The sequence below is a fragment of the Nomascus leucogenys genome, chromosome 22a (genome assembly GCF_006542625.1).
Source record: "Nomascus leucogenys isolate Asia chromosome 22a, Asia_NLE_v1, whole genome shotgun sequence".
Taxonomy (NCBI): Eukaryota; Metazoa; Chordata; class Mammalia; order Primates; family Hylobatidae; genus Nomascus; species Nomascus leucogenys.
Window position 1 is genome coordinate 40104044 of NC_044402.1, and position 19620 is coordinate 40123663.

General features: G+C 41.7%; 1 protein-coding gene across 1 annotated transcript in view; it reads right to left on the bottom strand.

Annotated features, from left to right (window-relative positions):
- The window catches only part of RNF212B (ring finger protein 212B), a 91540-nt gene extending 72279 nt beyond the window's left edge, over positions 1 to 19261 (bottom strand). Inside the window, exons 1-2 of the mRNA XM_030802586.1 lie at positions 19092 to 19261; positions 9448 to 9524 (exon numbers count right to left, since the gene is read on the bottom strand). The gene's annotated coding sequence lies outside the window, so the exon portion shown is untranslated. The remainder of the gene's footprint in view (positions 1 to 9447; positions 9525 to 19091) is intronic.
- Positions 19262 to 19620: the final 359 nt, after the last annotated feature.

Sequence of the window (19620 nt, forward strand, 5' to 3'; positions counted from 1 at the left end):
GAGTGTTCTTTTGTTTGTTGTTGTTTTTTCTCCCTTCCTCCCCACTATTTTCCCTTCATAGGACATGAGACTTCACAACCTGCTAAAAATCAGTTTTCGGGACCTACCTCTCTAGGAATAAACCATCCTTGCCATGAGAGATCAAATGAAACCTGAGACCAGAGATTCATTTTCTTGTAAGATGCCTTCTCCAAAAGATTTTTTAAAAGAAAAGGGGGGAAATATGAAAGGAAAATAAAGCTTGGGGCCCCCAAATCACTAAGCTAAAGGGAATAGTCAAGCTGGGAACTGCTTAAGGCAAACCTGCTTCCCATTCTATTCAAAGTCACCCCTCTGCTCACTGAGATAGATGCATATCTGATTGCCTCCTTTGGAAAGGCTAACAGAAACTCAAAAGAATGTAACCATTTGTGTATCACCTATGTGTGACCTGGAAGCCCCCTCCCCACTTCAAGTCTTCCTGCCTTTCCAGACTGAACCAATGTACTTCTTACATATATTGATTGATGTCTCATGCCTCCCTAAAATGTATAAAACTAAGCTGTACTCCAACCACCTTGGGCACAAGTCTTCAGGACTTCCTGAGGCTGGCACGGACACATGTCCCCAACCTTGGCAAAATAAACAATTAACTGAGACCTGTCTCAAATTTTCAGAGTTCACAGTATTTTGAAACCAAAATCTGGACACAAGATGTGCCCATTGCTATGGGGGTGTCATTGCCTCTAGGCCCTCTCAGAGGGCAGCATGAGGTATAGCACTAGGTAATATTTGTGTGTATACCACTCATGTATAAACACATATTTCTGTCTATATATTTACCAAGCTAGCTAACCAACTCTAATCCAGTACCCAAGGGCTCATTCTATTTTTCCCTCCTTGCTTGTATGTTACTTCTCTTTCTGATAGTGAAAACCCTTCCTCCCAAAATCCACTATACATTTACTTATTTGTTCAGCCCCAGGATACATGTAAAGCTGTTTGAGGACTATTAACCCATATACCATGAGAAACAGACTTCCAGCTAAGGTATAGTGTTTACATACAGTATGTGGATCTTTTTTTTGTTTGTTTGTTTGTTTGTTTGTTTTTGGGACAGAGTTTCGCTCTTGTTCTCAGGCTGGAGTACCACGGCGCAATCTCGGCTCACTTCCTCTGCTTCTCAGGTTCAAGTGATTCTCCTGCTTCAGCCTCCCTAGTAGCTGGGATTACAGGTAACTGCCACCATGCCCAGCTAATTTTTTTTATTTTTGGTAGAGATGAGGGTTTCACTATGTTGGCCAGGCTGGTCTCCTGACCTCAGGTGATCCACCCGCCTCAGCCTCCCAAAGTGCGGGGATTTCAGGCGTGAGCCACCACGCTTGGCTCCAATATGTGGACCTTTTTTGATATTTGAAGAAATTTGATTATAAACTGGATATTAGTTGATACCAAGGAATTATTGTTAATTTCATTAGGTGTGATAATGGCCTTGAGTTATGTAAGACAATTCCATAATTTTTTTCAGAGGTGTATATTGAGATATGTGGGGATGAAATAGCATGATGTCTGTAGTTATTTTTTAAACATTTCAGTAAAGAAGACAAGACACAGAAGGGGGAAATAGGTAGATAAAACAACATAGCAAAATCTTGATAATTGTAGAATCTGGGTGAGGATTCTGATATATGAGAGTTCATTGTATTATTCTCTCTCCTTTGGGGAATGTTTGAAATTCTTTATTATACAATATTTTGTGTTATTTTTTAATTATATTTGTTTTTTAAAATAATTTTTAATTTGCTTATTTAATTATATTTACTTTTAAAATAGGCAAATTAGTGAAAATTCAAAAGCTATCAAAAGGCATACAATAAATAATTAGTCTTCATTTTTCCTCTGTTCTCAGCCACCAAATTTTCACTTCCAAAGGCCATTAATAGCACTAGTTCTTGTGTACTTTCCACAGATCATTTGCATATTGCAAATATCTACATATATTCCATTTTTACACACACGAATGGTAGCCGACTTTATATCTTGTTCTAGACCTTTTTTAAAACATTCCATTTATAATTTCAGACATACAGAAAAGTACAAATGTAGAACAAAGAATTTTGGGCTGTCCAAGCACAGTGGTGTTTACAACTAATTGAGCACAACCATTTATAGATTGCTTTTTTTTTTTCTTTTTTTTTGAGACAGGATCTGACTCTGTCACCCAGGCTGGAGCACAGTGGCATGATCACGGCTCACTGCAGTCTCCACCTCCTGGGCTCATACAGTCCTCCCACTTCAACCTCCCAAGTTGCTGGGACTACAGGTGCACATCACCATGCCAGGCTAATTTTTTGTTTGTTTGTTTTTAAGACAGAGTCTTGCTCTTGTCACCCAGGCTGGAGTGCAATGGCACAATTTCAGCTCACTGCAACCTCTGCCTCCAGGGTTCAAGCAATTCTCCTGTCTCAGCGTCCCGAGTAGCTGGGATTACAGGTGCCCGCCACCACTCCCAGCTAATTTTTGTATTTTAAGTGGAGGCGAGGTTTCACCATGTTGGCCAGGCAGGTCTCGAACTCCTGGCCTCAGGTGATCCACCCACCTGGGCCTCCCAAAGTGCTCGGATTACAGACGTGAGCCACCGTGTCTGGCCCAGGCTATTAAAAAAATTTTTTTTTCTTTGTAGAGATGGTGGGGCTCTCCATATGTTGCCCAGGCTGGTCTTGAACTCCTGGGCTCAAGCAGTCCTTCCCCCTCAGCTTCGCAAAGTGCTAGGATCACAGGCGTGAGCCACGGCACCCAGACCCCACTTACAGATTTCTTTGTTCTTTCTCCATTCCAACTGTTTCAGTTGACTAGCAAAAAAAGAAAAGAAAAAGAATTCCTGTTTACCATAATCCAGATTCTCCAAATGTTATTTTACCATCTTTGCTTTGTTATTCTCTCTCCATTATTGTTTTCTTCTGTGTTATTTGAGAATAAGTTGCAGACATAATGCCCTGTTACCCCTAAATACTTTTAGTGTGTACTTCCTAGAAACAAGGACATTCTCTTACATAAGCAAAGTTCAATTATCAAAATCAAGAAATTAACATTGATATTGCATTGTCTAATCTAGAAACTTTATTCAAATTTTGCCAATTTTCCCACAAATATCCTTTATAGAAAAAGAGAGATGCCAGGCACAGTGGCTCACACCTGTAATCCCAGCACTTTGGGAGGCCGAGGCGGGTGGATCACGAGGTCAAGAGATGGAGACCATCCTGGCTAACACACGGTGAAACCTCGTCTCTACTAAAAATACAAAAAAATTAGCCGGGCATGGTGGTGGGCACCTGTTGTCCCAGCTACTCGTGGCGTGAACCCGGGAGGCGGAGCTGGCAGTGAGCCAAGATCGTGCTACTGCAATCCAGCCTGGGTGACAGAGCAAGACTCCATCTCAAAAAAAGAGAGAAAAAGAGAGAAAAAAATGTGTTTTCCCAATCCAGAATCACGTTGCTTTTAGTTGTTAAAAAAGATTAAAACACAAGTTTATAAAGTATTGTTATTTTATTTATTTATTTAGAAACAGAGTCTTGCTCTGTCACCCAGACTGGAGTGCAGTGGCGCAATCTCGGTTCACTGCAACCTCCACTCCCTAGGTTCAAGCGATTCTCCTGCCTCAGCCTCCCAAGTAGCTGTGATTACAGGCGCCCAGCACCATACCCGGCTAATTTTTGTATTTTTATTAGAGATGGGCTTTCACCATGTTGGCCAGGCTGGTCTCGAACTCCTGACCTCAAGTGATCAACCCTCCTCGGCCTCCCAAAGTGTTGGGATTACAGGCATGAGCCACTGCGCCCGGCCACAAATAACCTTAAAAGAAATTAAAATCCCTATAATTATACCTTTTAGGCTAAATTCCGAGATAACGTGGTACATTATCTAAAGGTAATCTAAAATTTCCTTTTGGTGGTATCAAGACAGGTAATCCGCCCACCTTGGCCTCCCAAAGTGCTGGGATTACAGGCGTAAGCCACCGCGCCCAGCCACAGGTTTATAAATTAGAAATCGAAAGCCCATCACCTCTGATCTTATTCCCCAAAGACAAACATGGTTGACAGCCTTTATATAAATCCTTCCAGAATTTCTTTCAATGCATATACCAACACACAACATACATATATATTATATACACTTAAACTAAAATGTAGTATTAATACATAATATCTATAATTTATTTAGTTGATAGCTCCTTTTTATCTTAATACATAGTTCTTGTCAAAAGTTACCTGATTACACCTTAATTTAATTAATCAATCCCATATTGATGTACTTATAGAGTGTTCCCAATTTTTAATTATTGCAATAAATGCTGTAATAAACATCTTTATCCATTTATCTTTGAGCACTCATGCAATTATATGTAAAAGTAATTTTCTAGAAGTACAATTGTTCAATGATTATACACATTTTATTAATATATCTTGAATCCATTTCTTTCCATTTTTGCCACTCTTGCTTTATTTCAGTCCTTCTTTATTCCTTGCTTTGATTAATTGCCTCTTAACTGCTCCCTGCCCCTAGATTTGCCCAGCTCCATTCCATCCCACCACTGCTGCCAGATCCAATCACTGTTCTGCTTAAAATTACCCAACATTTTAAAGACAATTTAATGAGCATGGCACTAAACTCTTCGTAATCTACATTTCTTTTTGCATCTCTCAATATTTGGTAAAAGCCTTTACCAAACTTCAGTCACATTAAATTTAAATCAGACTGTCTCACCCGTGTGCCTCTGTGCATGTGGTTTCCCTTTGCGTGGCATATTTTCCTTATTAACCTTTTTTTTTTTTTTGAGACAGAGTCTCACTCTGTGGCCCACGCCAGAGTGTAGTAGCACCCTCTCAGCTCACTGCAACCTCTGCCTCCCAGGTTCAAGCGATTCTCCTGCCTCAGCCTCCCAAGTAGCTGGGACTACAGGCATGCACTGCCACTCCCAGCTTAATTTTTGTATTTTGTTTGTTTGTTTGTTTGTCTGTTTGTTTATTTTTGAAATGGAGTCTTGCTCTGTTGCCAGGCTGGAATGCAGTGTCACGATCTCAGCTCATTGAAACCTCCTCCTCCTGGGTTCAAGCAATTCTCATGCCTCGGCCTCCCAAGTAGCTGGGACTACAGGCATGTGCCACCACACATGGCTAATTTTTGTATTTTTAGTAGAGACAGGTTTTCACCATGTTGGCCAGGCTGGTCTCAAACTCCTGGCCTCATGAAATCCACCTGCCTCAGCCTCCCAAAGTGCTGGGCTTACAGGCGTGAGCCACGGTGCCTGGCCTCTCATTATATTTTTCTCACCCTTTCTGGATGATAACATCAGTGACAACTTATGTACTAATAATTCTTAAATCTGATTTTTTAGCCCAAATCTTTCTCCTGGGCTAGGGATACCATATATCCAACTGTCCACCAAGTGTTACCACATACATGTCCTGTATACATGCATTCAGCAATTTTAAATTGGGTACCTACTTAGTCCTAGGCACTGTACTGGGCCCTGGAGACATTAGTGAGCAAAAAAAGCGCCATTGTCCCTGCACTCACGGAGTTTGCAGTCTAGTTGGGGAGGTAGACATTAATCATAAAATCACTCTAGTTATCACAAGTGAGGATTCTGAAACAAAGAACACACTCTAGGGCCGGGAATGGGGTGGGTAGGGGCTTCTTTGAGGAAGTAACACTTGTGCTAGATCAGAAGGATGAATAGCAGTGAACTAGGCTAAGGGGGAAGAGAAGCCTCTAGGCAGAAGGAAGAGCATGGACACAAAAAAAGCCCTTTGGGCCCTAGAACAGTGGCTCATGCCTGTAATCTCAGCACTTTAGGAGGCCTAGGCAGGAGGATTGCTTGAGACCAGGAGTTCAAGGTCAGCCTGGGCAACATAGCAGGACCCCATCTCTATAAAAATATTTTTAAAATTAGCTGGGCATAATGGTGCAGCCCTGAAGTCCTAGCTACTCAGGAGGCTGAGGCGGGAGGATTGCTTGAGCCCAGAAATTCAAGGCTGTAGTGAGCTATGATCACTCCACTGCCCTCCAGCCCATGTGACAGAGCAAGCCCCTATTTCTTTTTTTTTTTTTTTTTTTTTTTTTTTGAGCCCTTTGGTAGGTCATCTGAGGACTGAAAGGAGGATGGTGTGGCTGTGGCACAGAGAGCAGTGGTGACGCAGAGTGGGCTTGGAAGCCAGCCGGAGGTTGGGCCATGCATTTTGGCATGATTACTCAGGCCTCAGAGTGAAGAATGGCAGAGCGGGGCAGGCTGGAGAAAGAGCAGAAAGAATAATGACAGAGAGACAGTGGGCACTCAGAGGATTGGTAGTTACAATCAGAAAGAAATTTTTCGGCACCTGGTAAAAGGCACTTTTCCATGGTGGCTAAGTGTCTAGGCTCTGATTTGGAGAGTAAATGCTAAGCCAGGTGCTCCCGTTCATAAGGAAGTTTTCAGAGGTCAGTAAACAGCAGCAATTGAGGATGTGACCAAGTGGTACAAAGCATCCAGAGAAGAATTGAGAAATAACAATGTAATGATTGAAAGCAACTGAGATAGAAAAGAATGTACCTTTTTTCTCCTGTGGCACAGTGAAAAGAGCAAATGCAGTGAGGTCAATCAAGATTTACAGTCCAATTACAGCTCTGCCATTGTGTGTGTCCTTGGCAAGTCACATAATCTTGAACCCGTTTCCTCCTTTGTAAAATGCAAAACAACAATTACCTTGAAAGGTTGTTTGGAAGGTTACATGAGATTAAACATGGCGAAATTCCTTGTTACATGAAGTGTCTGGCACATAGTGATTGCTCAATACATGCTAGTCCCTTCCACCGTCCAGGCGCCATCAGAACATGGCAAGGACCCATCTCTACTGAGGAGTATTAGGAGGGTGGATGTGCTGTCGGGAGAGCACAGGTTTCATTTGAGGTGTGGAGGTCCAGGGAGTGTTGGAAGAAGATAGCACATGAAATGAGTGCATGAAGTAGGGGAGAATTAGCACTAAATTGAATTACTGAATAGAAATGAGACTATAATCAAGGCAGAGCATTATGAAACAATTGCTCCTAGAGCAGTGAGGGTGAATCATGGGAACAAAGGAGATCAAAGCCTTAGAGGTAGACAAGAGACATGGTGAAGATGGGCTACGAGTCAAGCACTTATAATTCCATTTGGTTCCTCTGATAGCTTAATTCATTTATTATAAATACTTCATGTTTTCTAAATCTGTAAGACTTTACATTTACCTCAGAATACTACTTTAGCTGCATCTCATGGGTTTTTTTTTTTTTTTTTTTGAGACGGAGTCTCGCTGTCGCCCAGGCTGGAGTGCAGTGGCACGATCTCGGCTCACTGCAAGCTCCGCCTCCCAGGTTCACACCATTCTCCTGCCTCAGCCTCCCGAGTAGCTGGGACTACAGGCAACCGCCGCTGCGCCCAGCTAATTTTTTGTATTTTTAGTAGAGACGGGGTTTCACTGTGGTCTCGATCTCCTGACCTCGTGATCCACCTGCCTTGGCCTCCCAAAGTGCTGGGATTACAGGCGTGAGCCACCGCGCCCAGCCAAGGGTTTTTTTTTTCTTTAGAGACAGAGTGTCATTATGTTGCCCAAGCTGGTCTTGAACTCCTGGGATCAAGCAATCGTCCCACCTCAGCCTCCCGAATAGCTGGGACTGTAGGCGTGCACCACAACACCTGGCTCCTATATGCTGTACTTTCATTGTCAGTTAACTTCTAGTTATTTCATAATTTCCATTATTATTATTTAACTGAGGTATTTAGTTCATTTTCAAATTTCCCGAAAGTCTTTACCTTATTTTCTATTTTAATTGTTGATTGCTAATTTAATTTCGTTGTGACCCAGGAATCTCTGTGATGCTGTATGATTTCACATCTTTGAAATTTCTAGAGTTCCTCTGTGACCCAGTAAATCGAAATGTTTTTAAATATACCATACATACTTGGAAATAATGTATAGTCTCTATTTTTTAATGCATGGTTCTTTAGAAATCTGTTAGATCAAGCTTGCTAATTTGTTCAAATATTTTATCTGTTTACTAATTTTTCTGGCCTGTTTGACATATCAGCGTTGTTTGTTTTTTTTTTTTTTTTTTTTTGAGACAGAGTCTCTCTCTGTAGCCCAAGCTGGAGTGCTGTGGCACGATCTCGGCTCACTGCAACCCCCACCTCCCAGACTCATGCGATTCTCATGCCTCAGCCTCCCATGTAGCTGGGATTACAGGTGGGCCGCTACCATGCCCAGATAATTTTTTTTATTTTAGTAGAGATGCGGTTTCACCATGTTGCCCAGGGTGGTCTAAAACTCCTGAGCTCAGATGATCTGCCCATCTCAGCCTCCCAAAGTGCTGGGATTATAAGCGTTTGTCACTGTGCCTGGCTGATTTATCAGCTTCTGATAGAGATACATTAAAATTTCTCCCAATGATTGCAAATTTTTCAAATTTGTTTTTCAATTCTATCAATTTTTTCTTCATATATTTCAAGCCTTATTTTTAGGTACATAGGAGTTCAAGATTGTCATATCTTCTTGAGTGTTCTTTTAATTATCTTATATTGGCCTCTTTTATATATATTGATGCTTTTTGCCTTAAATTCTAATGTGACTGATAATACCATTGCTGCCATTTTTATGTAGTGCTTGTCTGCTACCTATTTTCCTCTTTTGTTTTTAATTTTTAAGTGATAGTATATGAGGCCAGGCCTGGTGGCTCATGCCTGTAAAGCCAGTACTTTGGGAGACCGAGGCAGGTGGATAACCTGAGGTCAGGAGTTCCAGACCAGCCTGGCCAACATGGTGAAACCCTCTCTCTACTAAAAATACAAAAATTAGCCAGGCGTAGGTGGCAGGCTCCTATAATCCCATCTGCTTGGGAGGCTGAGGCAGGAGAATCGCTTGAACCCAGGAGGCAGAGGTTGCAGTGAGCCGAGATCGCACCACTGCACTCCAGCTTGGGCAACAAGAGTGACACCCCATCTCAGAAAAAAAAAAAAGATAGTATATGGTTTTAAAAGTCATATTGTACTATAAAACTTATAATAACTACCCCCACTCTTCTTCTCTTTCCATCCTTCCTTTTTTTTGGTTAAATCTTCTGTTACTATGCATTATTATGACTATCTATGTATTCTTTATTGCTGAGCCAAATCAAACAATTCCTTGAAGGTAATACTTGCCTCATGTTTTCATTTGCTTGCTTTTCTTGTCACTATCGCTAGTTCTTCTTAGACTCATTTGATAAAAACATAAATCCACCCCCTGGATACTATGTTCCAGGCTGTCAAACATCAAGTAATCCTCAGCTGCATTTTTATTTTCTGGGAGACATCCTCTTGAGTCTTCCATTCTGCCCTCCCTCTGAAGGGGTGGCTGTCTGGTCCTAATTCACCCTCTTATCCTAGGAATTCTCTTTGACTGTCTCTAGTTGTGGTACCTTATTCCTGAACCCAGGGTCTTCTTCCTCCTTTATTTATTCCCTTATTTTGATGGTGCACATTCTCCAACAGCTTTCTGAAAAAGAACACAAGAGAGGTAAATGTAAGATCTTATATTTTGATAGGGATTTTATTTTATACCCACTTTTGATTGATACTTTGGCTATGTATAATTTTCTAAGTTGAAAATCATATTCCTTCTCAATTTTGAAGACATTGTTCTATTTAAACTTCTATAATAGTATTGCTGCTGAGAAAGGCAGTGCCATTCTGGTAACATTCTTTTTTTTTTTTTTTTTTTTCAGATGGAGTTCCGCTCTTGTTGCCCAAGCTGGAGTGCAATGGCGCAGTCTCGGCTCACCGCAACCTCCGCCTCCCGGGTTCAAGCGATTCTGCTGCCTCAGCCTCCCGAGTAGCTGGGATTATAGGCATGCACCACCACCCCGGCTAATTTTGTATTTTTAGGGGAGACGGGGTTTCTCCATGTAGGTCAGGCTGGTCTGAACTCCCGACCTCAGGTAATCCACCTGTCTCTGCCTCCCAGAGTGCTGGGTTTACAGGTGTGAGCCACCACGCCCGGCCTCTGGTAACATTCTGTATGTATAACCCACTTTTCTTCACTGGAGATTTTCAGGATCTTCTCTTTGGTTCTCAGTAGTATGAACATTCCTCATGATGTGCCTTGATGTGGGACTTTCTTTTTTTATCTTTTATTGTTCTAGGTGCTCAGTGTACCGTTTCAACGTGGACACTCGTGTTTTTCACTTCCAGAATTGTTTTTGCATTATTTGCATTATTTCTTTGTTTTCTCCTGTTTTCTGTTGTTTTACTCCCATTAGTCAGATGTTGGAAAATCCTGAATTAGTCCTCTAATTTTGTATTTTGTCTTTTCATCTTTTTAACCTATCTTTTAGAGTTTTCTCAACTTTATTTTCTAACCCTTCTACAGAATATTAACTTCTTTCATCATATTTTAATTTCTAAGAGCTTTCTATTGTTTTATGAGTTTTCCTGCTTTGTTTTATGGGAGTAACACTTTCTCTTACCCCTCTAAATATAAAAAGTACAATTTGAGAGAGGTTTTTTTCCACCCCAGCGTCATCTATGTTTGTTATTGTCTGTGGCTTTCATGCCAGAGTTTACCTCAAATGTGCACTGCTCCTTTGTTGGGGACTCTAGGTAACTAAGCTATACCTGGTCTTCAAGAGGAAAGAGAAGATCAAAAGTGTTTGTATTTAAGGTCTACGAGGTCCTTGAAGGCAGATGGTCTTTGTTCACCGTAATATCCCCAGTGTCTAGCACAGTAAACAGTAGATCACTATTGACTGAATGTGTTAATGAAGTTAACTGAATACATCCAGGTGTTTGTAATTCACTTTCTATTAGAATAGCTTTCTCTGTCAGTCTGATAAATTGTATAGTACTAGAAATCAAAAAGGCCACATTCTATTACCATGGATTTTATATTCTGTATCGGTGATCTCCAAACTATAGTCCGGCCAAAGTTTCAAGTGACTGGGTCTACAAATTTTCCCCTTACTAAACTTTTGGGTTTTCTCCCCAACTTTGTCACACATTTCTGGTACAGGAGAGTACAGCTGATTATTATGATTTGGTGAAAAAGAGGTAAGACAAATAAAGCTATATACATATATATATATATATATATATATATTTTTTTTTTTTTTTTTTTTTTTTTTTGAGACAGAGTTTCTCTCTTGTTGCCCAGGCTGGAGTGCAATGGCATGATCTCGGCTCACAGCAACCTCCACCTCCCAGGTTCAAGTGATTCTCCTGCTTCAGCCTCCCTAGTAGCTGGGATTACAGGCATGTGCCACCATGCCCGGCTAATTTTTGTATTTTTAGTAGAGACAGGGTTTCTCCATGCTGGTGAGGCTGGTCTCGAACTCCTGACCTCAGGTGATCCGCCCGCCTCAGCCTCTCAAAGTGCTGGGATTACAGGCATGAGCCACCGCACCTGGCCATAAAGCTATATTTTAAAAAAAAATTGGTCTTATGAAGATAATTAAAGGCATAAAGGCATAGTTATCACCAAATTAGTGACTATAGTTTCTGGCATTCCCATAATTAGAATATTCTTTTTTTAAAATTATTATACTTTAAGTTTTAGGGTACATGTGCACAATGTGCAGGTTTGTTACATATGTATACATGTGCCATGTTGGTGTGCTGCACCCATTAACTCGTCATTCACATTAGGTATATCTCCTAATACTATCCCTCCCCCTTCCCCCCACCCCACGACAGGCCCCGGTGTGTAATGTTCCCCTTCCTGTGTCCAAGTGTTCTCATTGTTCAATTACCACCTATGAGTGAGAACATGCGGTGTTTGGTTTTCTGTCCTTGCAATAGTTTGCTGAGAATGAGCTTCATCCATGTCCCTACAAAGGATATGAACTCATCCTTTTTTATAGCTGCATAGTATTCCTTGGTGTGTATGTGCTACATTTTCTTAATCCAGTCTATCATTGATGGACATTTGGGTTGGTTCCAAGTCTTTGCTATTGTGAATAGTGCCACAATAAATATACGTGTGCATGTGTCTTTATAGCAGCATGATTTATAATCCTTTGGGTATATATCCAGTAACGGGATGGCTGGGTCAAATGGTATTTCTAGTTCTGGATCCTTGAGGAATTGCCACACCATCTTCCACAATGGTTGAACTAGTTTACAGTCCCACTAGCAGTGTAAAAGTGTTCCTATTTCTCCACATCCTCTCCAGCACCTGTTGTTTCCTGACTTTTTAATTAGAATATTCTTGAATGCATAGCCTGAAAGGGCAGACTCTGTAAAATCCTCCTTTGGAAACAAGAATTTAGATTTCCAATAATTTACAGTAATTGAATAAAATTTATCTTGAAAATATACCTTTACTCTCCCAAAGATTCAATATACAATGAATATCAAATAAGTATGTATTTGTTGAGTGCCTTCTATATGCTAAGAACTGCTCTAGGCCTTAGGGAAATAATGGTGAAGAAACAAGCAAAGGTTTTATTTGTTTGTTTTTTATTACAGAAAAATTTAAACATATGCAAAAGAAGACAGTCTAATGGACTATTACCCATCATCCCACTTAAACAATATAAACCCAGCCTTTTTTCACTGGTAACCTATCCTTCCCTCTATTCTTTCTCCTATATTATTTGAAACAAATCCAAGATATCAGATTATTTCATCCATAAATATATTGGCATATATCTCTAAAAGATAAAACTTTTTAACAATAACTGTAATATCATTACCCCCAAGAAAAACCAACTAACAACATCAATAATTCAGAGCTTACATTTTAATAGGAAAGACAAACAAGGAACAAACAAACAAACAAGTTATGTTAAGTAGTGGCAGATATTATAAAAGGCAAGGTACAGGTGATGGGATGGAGGTGGACTTTCTTTTTTTTTTTTTGAGACAGGGTCTCACTTTGTCGTCCAGGGTGCAGTGTGATCTCAGCTCACTACAACCTCCACCTCCCGGGTTCAGGCGAGTCTCCTGCCTCAGCCTCCCAAGTAGCTGGGACTACAGGTGTGCGCCACCACCACGCCTGGTTAATTTTTGTATTTTTAGTAGAGATGGAGTTTTGCCATGTTGACCAGGCTGATCTTGAACTCCTGACCTCAGGCGATCCACCCACCTCAGCCTCCCAAAGTGCTGGGATTACAGGAGTGAACCACTGCGCGCAGCCTGAGATGGACTTTCTATTGGGTGGTCAGAGAAGTCCCCCGTGAGGAGGTGATATTTGCAGAGGGACGTGCATGATGTGAGAAAGCGAGGACGCCCCCAAGACGGTCTGCAGGAAGACTGACCCTGACGGAGGCTTCAGCTACCACCAGGCCCTGAGGCAGAGCTTAGTGTTCAAGGACTAGGAAGGAGGTCTATGAGACTGGAGGACCACATGAAAGGAAGAGAAGGATATGAAGTCCAAGTGGCCACCAGGACCTGCGGGTTTGATTCTAGTTAGCTGTGACAGGCAGCGTTGGAGGGTTTTGAACAGGGAAGGGACGTGACCTGATCTGTAATTATGAAGGATCATTCTGGCTGCCATGTAGAGAATAAAGTGTAGGAGAACATTTGTAGGAGAAACATGTGGAAATAGGGAGACCAATTAGAAGGCTATTGAAACAGCGTGGGTGAGAGCTGATGGTGAAGTGGTGATGAACCAGGGTGGTAGCAGTGGAGATGGTAAGAAGTGATCAGTCTCTCGATATTTGCGAGATTTGATTTGAAGCTACAGCTAACAGGGATTGGCTGACAAACCAAATGTAGGATATATGAGAAAAAGATAAATCAAGGTTGACTCCAAGATATTTTGGCCTGACCAACTAGCACCATTTACTAAAGTGGGGAATACTGGGCAAAAATCAGGTTTGGAGCGGAAAGCACGCACTCTCTTTTGGGCATATTAGGCTAGAGGTGCCTATTAAACATCCAAAACAGAGACATCAATTAGGTGGCTAGATAGCTGATTCTAGAGTTTATGCAAGAGAGTAGAACTGGATCTATAAATTTGGAAAATATCAGTGTAGAGTTGCTACTGAAAGCCATGGGACTGGATGAGATCACACAGCTAGAGAGGGAGGATAGAGAAGAGAAGAGATTGGGGAAAGGAAAGGGTCCAGCCAGCAGCCTAAAAAGAGACAAATGAGGTTGGGGAAACCTAGGAGAGTGGGTGCTCCAGAGCCGTTAGCTGGCCACATGCTGCTGTAAGATCAACAAGATAAGGACTGAGAAATGATTGCTAGATTAGACCACCAGTGGTACAATTGATAGAGTAGATGTTGGTGACCTTGACAACAACGGATTCCACAAGGTGATGGGGACAAAAGCTTTGATGTAGTAATTCCAAGCACCAGTGGAGATGAGGAAGTAGAGACAGGAGCAGAGAAGTTGGGTGGTAGCTGAAAGGAATGTAGCATCAAGGGAAGTTCTGTTCATTTTGTCACATATTTTGAGATACGACCTCACTCTCTTGTACAGGCTGGAGTGCAGTGGCACGAACATGGCTCACTGCAGCCCCAACCCCGTGGCTCAAGCAATCCTCCCACGTCAGCCTCCTGAGTTCCTGGTACTACAGACATGCACCACCACACCAGGCTAATTTTCTTTTTAATTTTTAGTAGAAACAAGGTTTTGCTATATTACCCAGGCTGGTCTCAAATTCCTGGACTCAAGTGATCCTCCTGCCTTGGCCTCCCAAAGTGATGGGATTATAGACATGAGCCACCCAGTCCGGCCTGTTTGTTTTTCAATGGGAGTTATTACAGCACATCGTATACTGATAGGAATAATCCAGGAGACAGTAAAAAACTGATGATGTAGGAGAGAACAGAATAATTTCAAGAGCAAAGTCCCTGACCAGGGAGATAGGACAGGGAAGCTAGTGCACCAATAGGGGAGATACATAGGATCACAGAGAGCACATTCATTTCAATGGGAGGGAAGGTGGAGGATGTGGGGAAAGCTACAGGTAGATTGACAGATTTAGTAAATGGAGGATGGGGAAGTTCTCTTCTGCCTATTCCCATTTTCTCCATGAAACAATAGTCAAAGATGTCAACTAGAAGTGAAGATTTGGGGTGTGGTATTGGTTTGAAGAGAGGAGCAGGTAAGTGGAAAGGTCAGTTAACTACAAGATTGTGGTAGGATTGCTGGCAGTGTTAAGGGCCTGCTTGAGATCTGTGCTCTGTATAAAATAATCTTCAAAGTCAAAACCTTGATTGTCTTTTTCTTCTCTTTCTGTGGTCCAGCCCCTGTACAGGCACCAAGGGCTACGTCTTGCTACAGTTAGTTGGTATATCAAGGAGTCATTTGGTAATTATTTTATTTATTATGCATTAATGTACATCAACACTTATTTTTACATTAATTCATTCAATCGATCATATTTATTGAGTGCCAGGCACCATTTTAGGTACTGGGGTTATAGCAGTGAGCAAAGCAGGTCTTTGCCCTCGGGGAACTTGTCATCTACATCTTTAAAAACCTGAGGCCCAGCACAGTGGCTCACACAGTGGCTCCCAGCACTTTGGGAAGCTGAGGCTGGAGGAACTCTTCAGGCAAGGACTTTGAGATCAGCCTAGGCAACATAGTAAGACCTCATCTTTACTAAAAATTTTTTAAAAATTTGCCAGGCATGGTGGTGTGCACCTGTAGTCCCAACTACTTGAGAGGCTGAGGCAGGAGGATCACTCGAACTCAGAAGTTCGAGGTTGCAGTGAGCTGTGATCATACCACTGCACCCCAACCTGAGTGACAGAGTGAGAGTGAGACCCTATCTCAAAAAAAAAAAAAAAAAAAAAAAAAAACCCTCATCTTTGTTAAACATAATGAAAACCAATTAGGAAGGGGAAGTTTCCATATTTAAGTATTCAAAACTGGAGTCACTTAAATCCTTAGAAAGAAGACTGTTAAGGCCCCATGACAGATTGGGCCCAGCAAAAGAATCAAGAAAATGCGGAGATCTGGCCTGCCACAGGCAGTGCCTCTTTATTTCTTTCTCACTAGTGCTGGGCTGGCTCGATGGAATTCCCACCAAGTGCAGCAGACAGAAGAGTAATCTGCTGGAATTTTTGTCTCTGGTGTCAGAGCAAGGATTCATCATTATCTCCAGAAGAGCTGAATTAATTAACCATCATAACAAAGCAGGGTCTGCTGCATCCAAATTCTCAGGACCGCATAAACCCTAGAAGACACAACTTCCTTTGAACTTATGAATACGCCCAAAAGGCAAACAGAGCATACACTAAAAAGAGCTTAATCACTGACCGAGTATCCTCATTTTATCTTCCTTTCTTTCTGACCTATTTTGGCCTTTTCTTTTTTTATTTTTTTCTTCTTTTCTCATTAATTTTCATCTGCTTTTCATTTTCTATTGAAGTAAAGTCTTCTAAAACTACTGGCTCAGGAAGCCCCCATCAAATCGACCATAGGCAGTGATCCCTGGGACTCTGGGAAGAAAGTTGGGTTAAAGCAGTGTTTCCTTCTGCTTTAAACTAAAGCACATAGATATGGGGCACATAGATATGAGAAGAAGGATGGAGTGAGGGCATGGACTGTGAGTTGACTCCAGGGAGAGATTTGGGTCCTTTGTTGGTAACCTCAGACTTCCCAGCTCTGTTACAAAAAGCAAGAATAAAGTGCTGTTTCTTGGATCTAGAAAAAAAATCAGGAATGGAGTGGATGAGCTTTGTGCTCTATTCTTTTGCATTAGCAGACACGTCTAACTTGTTTCAGAAAGGGAATATTAACCCGGGTGTGGTGGCGCACATCTGTAGTCCCAGCTACTCGGGAGGCTGAGGCGGGAGGATCACTTGAGCCCAGGAGTTTGAGGCTGCTGTGAGCTGTGATTGCGCCATTACACTCCAGCCTAGGTGACAGAGTGAGACCCTGTCTCTAAAAAAAGGGGAAGTAGGGGAATATTAGAACATGACTGCGTTGGGTTTGTGTGTGTGTTTGTGTTTTAACTATCACAAGCAGCATGACCCCAAGCCATAACCTTTCTGTCCAGTAGGTGTCAGCCACGCACAGCCTTTCTCTTTCTAAATCCATAGTTGTAAGAAAACAGCCTTTCATCCATAATTTTCCCTAGTTAAAGGGATCAATTTCTTCTGATCTGAAGCATGCAAAACAACTGAAACAGTGGCTCCGATATTGGAAACGGAATTGTACTACGTACTTGGGATATGGCCACACTGAGGACTGTGCGAAGGGGGTGACAAATGTTGGGGGGGCCCAGGTGAAGTCCTGTGGATCTCACTCAGCAGGTGAGTGTTAGGATCAAGGTGAGTTTCTAAAAGGCACAATTAAGACACCAAAGCAAAAACACAGAGTTTCCCTCAGGTGAAAGAAGTTGAGGCTTCGACCAGTAGCTATAGCATCCTGAAAAAGTGCTCAGTGTAAACTATCAATCTCCCATTTGCCCTTGAATAGACTGTCTTGTTTTTTACCTCAGATAAAATATTTCTTTAAGCCTCAGGTTTCTAATTTTTAAAATCTTTAAAATAACTGCCTCGTCTGCCCAAGATACTACATGACGAGGAAAAAAATTGAGATATTGTTCAGAAAACCATTTGTAGGCTATAAAGCACTACTTAAACATAGAGAATAGAATAAAAATATAAAGGTAAATGCAGAATAGAGTAATCCCAGCACTTTGGGAGGCCGAGGCTGGTGGATCACGAGGTTAGGAGTTCAAGATGAGCCTAAGTAACAGGGTGAAACCCCGTCTCTACTAAAAACACAAAAATTAGCCAGGCATGGTGGCAGGTGCCTGTAATCCCAGCTACTTAGGAGGCTGAGGCAGGAGAATCGCTTGAACCTAGGAGCCAGAGGTTGCAGTGAGCCGAAAGCTGAGATCGCACCAGTGCACTCCAGCCAGAGCAACAGAGCGAGACTCAGTCTCAAAAAAAAAAAAAAAAAAAAAAAAAGCTCAAAATTTAATGAAACATTATTTTGTAATTTTTTTTTTTTTTTACATTTCTTTTTTTTTTTTATTTTTTGAGATGGAGTCTTGCTCTGTTGCCCAGGCTGGAGTGCGGTGGCACGATCTTGGCTCACTGCAAGCTCCGCCTCCTGGGTTCATGTCATTCTCCTGCCTCAGCCTCCTGAGTAGCTGGGACTACAGGCGCCCGCTACCACGCTCGGCTAATTTTTTGTAGAGCCGGGGTTTCACCGTGTTAGCCAGGATGGTCTCGATCTTCTGACCTCGTGATCCGCCCGCCTCAGCCTCCCAAAGTGCTGGGATTACAGGCTTGAGCCACCACGCCCGGCCTTTAGTTTGTAATTTTTTACAGATTTTTGTCAACATATGACACCAAGGCTTTTCTTTCTCTCTTGTGTTCAATGTTAGTCACGTGGAATTTTGACACACTTAAGAGTTTATGTTACAAAAAGATTCCAATCTAAAGAGAGGCACTTAATATAATGATCCCTTTGAAAGTGGGGAGATTCCTTTCCTAGCTTTGTTTGTTTGTTTGTTTGTTTGGTTTGGTTTGGTTTGGTTTTTTTAAAGACAGGTTCTCACTTTGCCACCCAGGCTGGAGTGCAGTGGTGCGATCTTGGCTCATTGCAGCCTCAACCTCCCGGGCTCACACGATCCTCCCACCTCAGCCTCCTGAGTAGCTGGGACTACAGGCATGAGCCACCACACCCAGCTAATTTTTGTAATTTTTGTAGAGATGGGGTTTCACCACATTGCCCAGTCTGGTCTTGAACCCCTGAGCTCAAGCACTCCACCTGCTTTGGCCTCCCAAAGTGCTGGAATTACAGGCATGAGCCACCATGCCCAGCCCCTTTCCTGGATATTACATCGCACCAGTAATCGACGGTAATAAGCCACTTATAAATTCCAAGTGCTAAAGAAATAGAAATACTAATCTTTAGCAACTCTTCCTTTCCAACGTGTGCACCTAGTACCACTGTATTCCAAGAATGTATTTGATCCCATAACCCCCTTAGCTTCTTAGTTCATAATTTGAGAGGGCTAAAGCTTACCATATTGTTATCAGTTTGCACTGGTTTTAGCAAGAGACCTCAAATTTATCACATTCATGTTTTATCCCACATTAAGTCTGCATCATATAAATTAGAACTACCAAATATTACTGAAAGAACTCACGTTTGAGAAGCAGAAACATTATTTCTTTTATACGGTGATGTTGAAATCGGAGCAGAAGTCTTCAAATCTGAATGTTTACAAATGAATCTATCAAATTTTCCCTCAGTGTTTTCTAAGATTGTTAGGAAAGGCTAGAGGCAAATTCAACATTTTTTCATTTCCCATGACTCATTCCCTCCCATGGAGTTTTGTGCTATATATTCCCTGCCTTGTCTGGTTTTTTTTTGTATGTTTGTTGTTTTTTTGCTGAGTCTTTCAATTTGCTGTATCTTGAACCAGCAAAAGGAGGAGAGGAAGTTCCTCCCAACCTTTGAAACCTCTTAATACTTGCTGAGTGATCAAGGGGGCAGATGACTGCTGATTGGACTTTACCCCATTTGAAAAAGCTTTCGCTACGATAGCTCAACCAACCTTATTTTAAGGAATTAAGTATTTATTTTCCTTAAAACCCAAAATCTTTTGGAACATTTTCCAGAAAGTGAGGCCAAATTTCTGTAGTTAGGGGTCAGTTTGGGGGAACTTTATTTTT